Consider the following 5,656-nt stretch of genomic DNA (forward strand, 5'->3'; position numbering starts at 1 on the left):
TCACCTGGTCCTGGTTTAACTTTGGTATATGGTATTTATCTAAAAAAGTGTGCATTTCCTTTACATTTTCCAGTTTTGTGGCATATAGGCTTTTGTAGTAAGATCTAATGATTCTCTGAATTTCCTCTGTGAAACCAATATCCAAACTAATCAAAAGGCAGAGAGAGAATTTGCAAATTAATAAGATCACTGTCTCTCTCTAAATCCAAGCTCATACAATATGTGGACGATATTTGACTTTGCAGCCAATCATTGGAGATCAGCAAGATTGATACCTCCACCTTTTTAACTTTCCTATCTAAAAGGGGCTATAGAGTCTCACCTTCCAAGGTTCAACTGTCTACAACTCAGGTCATTTATTTGGGATTAACTATAACCCCAACCCAAAAGGCTATCACTCTAGACAGAAAAAAAACTAATTCAATCTCTTGCAATTCCTTCCACCAAAGAAGAGGTTTTATTGTTCCTGGGGATGCCTGGTTTCCTGCATTCCTGGATCCCCTCCTTTTCTCTCCTCGCCTGCCCCCTATATGAATCAGCTCTCTGCATGAGTCTTTTCTCCATCCTGTTACCAAACCCTTCCAGAGACTCCAACAAACCTTTACCCAGGTTCTAGCTCTTCATCCTCCGGATTTAACTCACCCTTTTTCTCTTTATGTAGCAGAGCAGGAGGGATATGCCCTTGGGGTCTTAGGACATCACCTGGGACCTTCTTTTTTACCTGTAGCATACCTGTCAAAGAAGATGGACCTCACCACTTGGGGCTGGGCACCCTGCATACATGCCTTGGCAACTGCTAAGCTTCTTCTTCATGTGTCAAAGAAACTAAACTTTTAGTCACCCACCACTGTCTTCTCCCACCACAATCTGTCCCACCTCTTAACTTACCAAGGCTTACAAACCCTACCCTCTTCACAAGTTCTTTCCCTCCAAGTGGCACTGGTAGAAGATGTCACACTCACTTTTCAATGCTGCCCACCCCTTAATATCTCAAATCTCCTACCTCAACCTAATGTCAATGATTCCCCATCTCACTCCTGCATTGAGATCCTAGAGGACCTACTAACCCACCCCTCATATATACAGGAGGGTAAACTGTCCCAGGCCACTTATACCTGGTATACAGATGGCAGCTCCTTTTTATATGAAGGGACCAGTAGAGCAGGCTATGCCATAGTATCAGATACTGAGATAGTGGAGGCATAGGCACTCCCTGACCACAACCACTAATCAACAGGCTGAGTTGATAGTTCTCACCCATGCCATTCAGTTAGTGAAGGGACAATCTTTGAATGTTTACACAGACTCCAAATATGCCTTTCATATCCTCCTGTCCCACATAGCTATCTGTAAGCAGCGAGGGATTCTTAGGACGAAAGAAGGATCCATAACTAACTCAGGTTACATTATGGGCCTGTTAAAAGCCTCCCATCTCCCCAAAGCTATAGGAATTATTCAATGTCGGTCTCATCAGACCAACAGTTCTATTATTTCCAAGGGAAATAATTGGGCTGACTGAGCAGTTCAGACAGCAGGATTCCAAAGCCAAGATTTACCTCAGTCACCTTAGGGAGTCCTTACAGTACAGCCCAAATTCTCACAGACACCTCCTGACACCCAACAGATCCTGTCCTACCTACATTAGCTCTTTTATCCTAATAACAAAGCTCTACTTCATTTTTTTTTTGATTTTTTGAGACAGCTTTTTGATTCCTGTCCTGGAACTAGCTCTTGTAGACTAGGCTGGCCTCGTACTCACAGAGATCTGCCTGCCTCTGCCTCCCGAGTGCTGGGATGAAAGGCGTGAGCCACCACCGCCCGGCTTCTACTTCATTTTGTTAAGGCTCATCTCCAACCCATCCCTGAGGATATTAAATTCCTAAAGGCTATCACTGCCTCCTGTCAGATCTGCCAAATACCATAGCTTCCCTTTTCCTACCCACCAGGCCAGGGGCTCCCTTCCAGGAACTGACTGGCAGCTGGATTTTACTCAAATGCCCACAGTCAAAAGAGTTAAATATCTCCTGGTCTTGGAGGATACAATGTCTGGGTAGGTTGAAGCATTTCCCACCACTAATAAGAGAGCCCAGACAGTCTCTGATGCTCTTTTCTGAGAAATCATTCCCTGGTTTGGAATCCCAACCTCTCTTCAGTCAGATAATGGCCCTGAGTTCATTTCCCAGATTTCCTATAACTTGTCAATGGCTCTGAACATTCCCTGGCATTTCGATATCCTATACCACCCTCATTCTTCAGGGAAGGTAGAATGGTTAAAATGTCTCAGGAACGTCACCTTGACTGGGTAAAACTTTTGCCTCTGGCCCTCCTTAGGCTTAGGGCTCTCCCCAAAAGCCCCATTTCATCTCATCCTTCGAACTCATGTATGGGTGGCCAGTTTTACCCCCAGCCTCTCCCCTAAAACCTCTCCCCTTCCTGATCACCTGCTTACTCCCCTACTATATCACCTACCCTCTCTACTGTGGTATTTTACCGACCACTCATAACCTCAAATATGTGCTAACCCATGCCCACCACTGATTAAAATAGGAGATCAGGTATTATTTTCTCCCCCAGGTCAAAGTCTCTCACCCTTTTCCCTTAAATGGCAGGGTCCCCTCAGAGTAATTCTTTTGACTCCCACAGTTGCCAAGCTTGAGGGAATTCCTCATTGGATTCACCTGTCACATACTGTATATGTTACATACATAGTAACTCAGACAGAACCCTGTTTCCTCAGGTTCCAGAGGACACCAAGTTCAGCCTCCCTTACTCCAGTTCAAGGAAAATAAGGGTCCCATCCTTATTAAATTAACTCCCTTGTGCCAATACACTCGCCCTTCTCCTCCTTTTTCTATATACAATTTCTCCATATACCTCCAATGTCATGCTTAAATTTCCAAATAACCACTCAGCTGTTGTTACAGGAATCATCATCAGACATAGAGCCAAAGGTACAAGGATTGTCAAAGGCCCAGGTGGTAAGCAAAACCTTAACAGGTTCCTTAACATAACAGGTTCATCATTGACTGCAGCAGTGTCTCCTGGACGTTGAGGCAATGCCATAATACACCCCATCATAGTAATCATGGACAGTTAATATATCTAGAATTTATTTCTTTTTGAGACATTTTTTAAGCTCCAGGGAGCCAGTTTGACCCACCTGAATGGACCAGACTCAGGCAGACTAAGTATCATTTGATTTTTTACCATTCGTCGTCTTGGGAATCCCTAAACCCCCATCCATCATTTAATTCTTTCTCTGTTATTTCTGGTCTTGGGGATCCCTAAACCCCCCATCCATCATTTAATTCTTTATCTGTAATTCCTGGTCTCAGAAACCCTTAAGCCCCCCTCATCTTAAACCTCCCCTTTATTAATCTAATTTTTCTTCTCCTAAACATAATTTTTGTCTTTCCAGCATCTTACGAGGTCCAAGCCATCAGATGACTCCAGTTCCTCAAAGCCCGAAGAAATGCAGTCTTAATCAACCACTCAAGGACGCCAGTGGACGGAATGTGACCAGACAGGATGCATTGGACACCCCAAAACACTCGATGCCCACAAAGTCAGCAGGAAGCAATTATGAGGGACCTGGCTGAGCCCCCATTCCCTACGCATTAAGAACCTTAATCCCCCCACCACCACGGAATTTTTATAATAAACGGAAGAGTGAAATGTAATTCCTTTAGCAATATGTAAGGCTGCACTTCCAGGTTCTGAAGCAGGCGCCTGTATTCCCTGTCCACATGCGTGTGTCGCCCGCCATCTGCGTCACCAGCATCTGAAGTAGAGGTCCCCATAAGCAGGCACAGGGCGAAGCATCGCCCATCATCAGCGTGAGAAGTGGGCACGTAGTCATGCCTGAGTCGCCCGCCAACTGCCTCACCAGCATCTGACGTAGAAGCCCCTGTGCGCAAGCGCAGGGCATAGCATCGCCCATCATCAACATCTTTCCCCTCATGCGCATGTGCTAGGAAACCTTTTAAAGCTAAAAGCACCATTCCCAAGGCCTCTTCCACCCCATCTGTTCACCACTCCCTGAGCTCCTCTGAACAGATCTTCTTAATAAACTTATACCCGTGGGTTTGTTTGTGTTTTGTGTTCTCTCCCCATCTCCGCAGGGCATTTTATTATTCAGCCTCTGTTTTCCTCTATCAGAATGATAGACATAGTTTTTGTTTAGGCCTTTGACCATTGTAGTCTCTAATTCTTGGACATTTGTACTGTGTGTGTGGTATTTCTTCCATCTAATGGAGTTGATCCTATTATTCAAATGCAGGAGATTACTCCCATTAATTTAGACTAGACTATCAGCATGGCTGAAAGTGGAAAAATGCAAAAAAAAAATAACCGCAGAAATAGAAAAGTAGGAAAATATTTAGCTGCATAAGGGGAATATCTGTGGTTCTCTGCTTATTATCTCCTGTTATTTTTGCTTGGTAATTTAGAGTCGACACAGTGTCTTGCATGGCTATATCAGCAACGTGCATGGTAGGAAATAATAATCACTGTTGACTAAAAAAAATAAAAATAAAAAATAACCACTGTTGACTGTTATTGGAATTCATGTAATAAAAAATTAATAGACAATCATTACAATTTTATCTCAGGCTAAGGAGCATAGAAATAAGAACTCTGAGTTCTTAGTAATTATGAGATTGCCTATTTTGATTGGCTATTTCCATACCCTTAGAAACACTATGTCATTCTGACATTGCTAATATACCATTGCATGCAACTAGCTTGTGATGCATATTTCGGGAAACTTTCACACTTAACATCAACAAATCACCAACAAATTTTGCATGCATAATTCTATCAATATGAAAACAATGGAACATTCCTATATCTTCTGTAAGAGTCTTATAACGTATACATTATCAGGGTAATTTATGTTATCTAATCAGATGTTGCAAGGGGAAAGACAGATTTCTTCACAGCCCCTCAGGGCCTGATAGTGTGCTAGTAATAGATTCCATAACCATGCACCCAAACCATTTACCCGAATACAGATGTCACAAAATAGATAGTAGTTAATAGCAGACCCTATATCCATGGACACAGTTCATTTATCTGAATACAGATGTCACAAAATAGATAGTAGTTAATAGCAGACCCTATATCCATGGACACAGTTCATTTATCTGAATACAGATGTCACAAAATACAAAGTAAGCGTATGTACTAAGGAGAGAGTATTGATTTTAGAGAAATTATTGTAATTCTTGTGAAGAAAAGGTAGTGAATTGTTTAATAATGTCCTTTTTCACATATTAATACTGAAATAACATGTTATGAGTATAAACTGGCTCTTTGAAACCACAATTAATGCCAAATGCATACAGACATGTGTGTAGCCACAAAGAAACCTTAAAAGCAAATAAACAGTTGTTGAGTTTATGCATGAAATATGAATATTTCTTTCTAAATTAATACCTCATATTATTTTTTAATTTTCATGGCATTGTTGCATACAGTTTGACAACTGAAAAATGTTCAGAGCAGGTCTTGACAGTTCTTTGTTTCCACTCACAATACAAGCATCTCATTCAGGACACACAATCATATTTATGTCTGTGAGGTACAAATGTTTATACATACATAAATATATATATATATATATATATATATATCTACATCTATAAAAATGTGTATA

At 41.6% G+C, this 5,656-nt stretch overlaps 1 long non-coding RNA gene across 2 annotated transcripts in view; it reads left to right on the forward strand.

The window, feature by feature from the left end:
* Positions 1 to 5,011, forward strand: part of LOC113455721 — a 40,915-nt gene extending 35,904 nt beyond the window's left edge. For both annotated transcript variants that reach the window (XR_003376700.1, XR_003376701.1), the window contains one exon: positions 3,419 to 5,011. This is a non-coding gene — a long non-coding RNA (uncharacterized LOC113455721). The remainder of the gene's footprint in view (positions 1 to 3,418) is intronic.
* Positions 5,012 to 5,656: the final 645 nt, after the last annotated feature.

The sequence above is a fragment of the Microtus ochrogaster genome, unplaced genomic scaffold, assembly GCF_000317375.1.
Source record: "Microtus ochrogaster isolate Prairie Vole_2 unplaced genomic scaffold, MicOch1.0 UNK94, whole genome shotgun sequence".
In the NCBI taxonomy this organism is placed as follows: Eukaryota; Metazoa; Chordata; class Mammalia; order Rodentia; family Cricetidae; genus Microtus; species Microtus ochrogaster.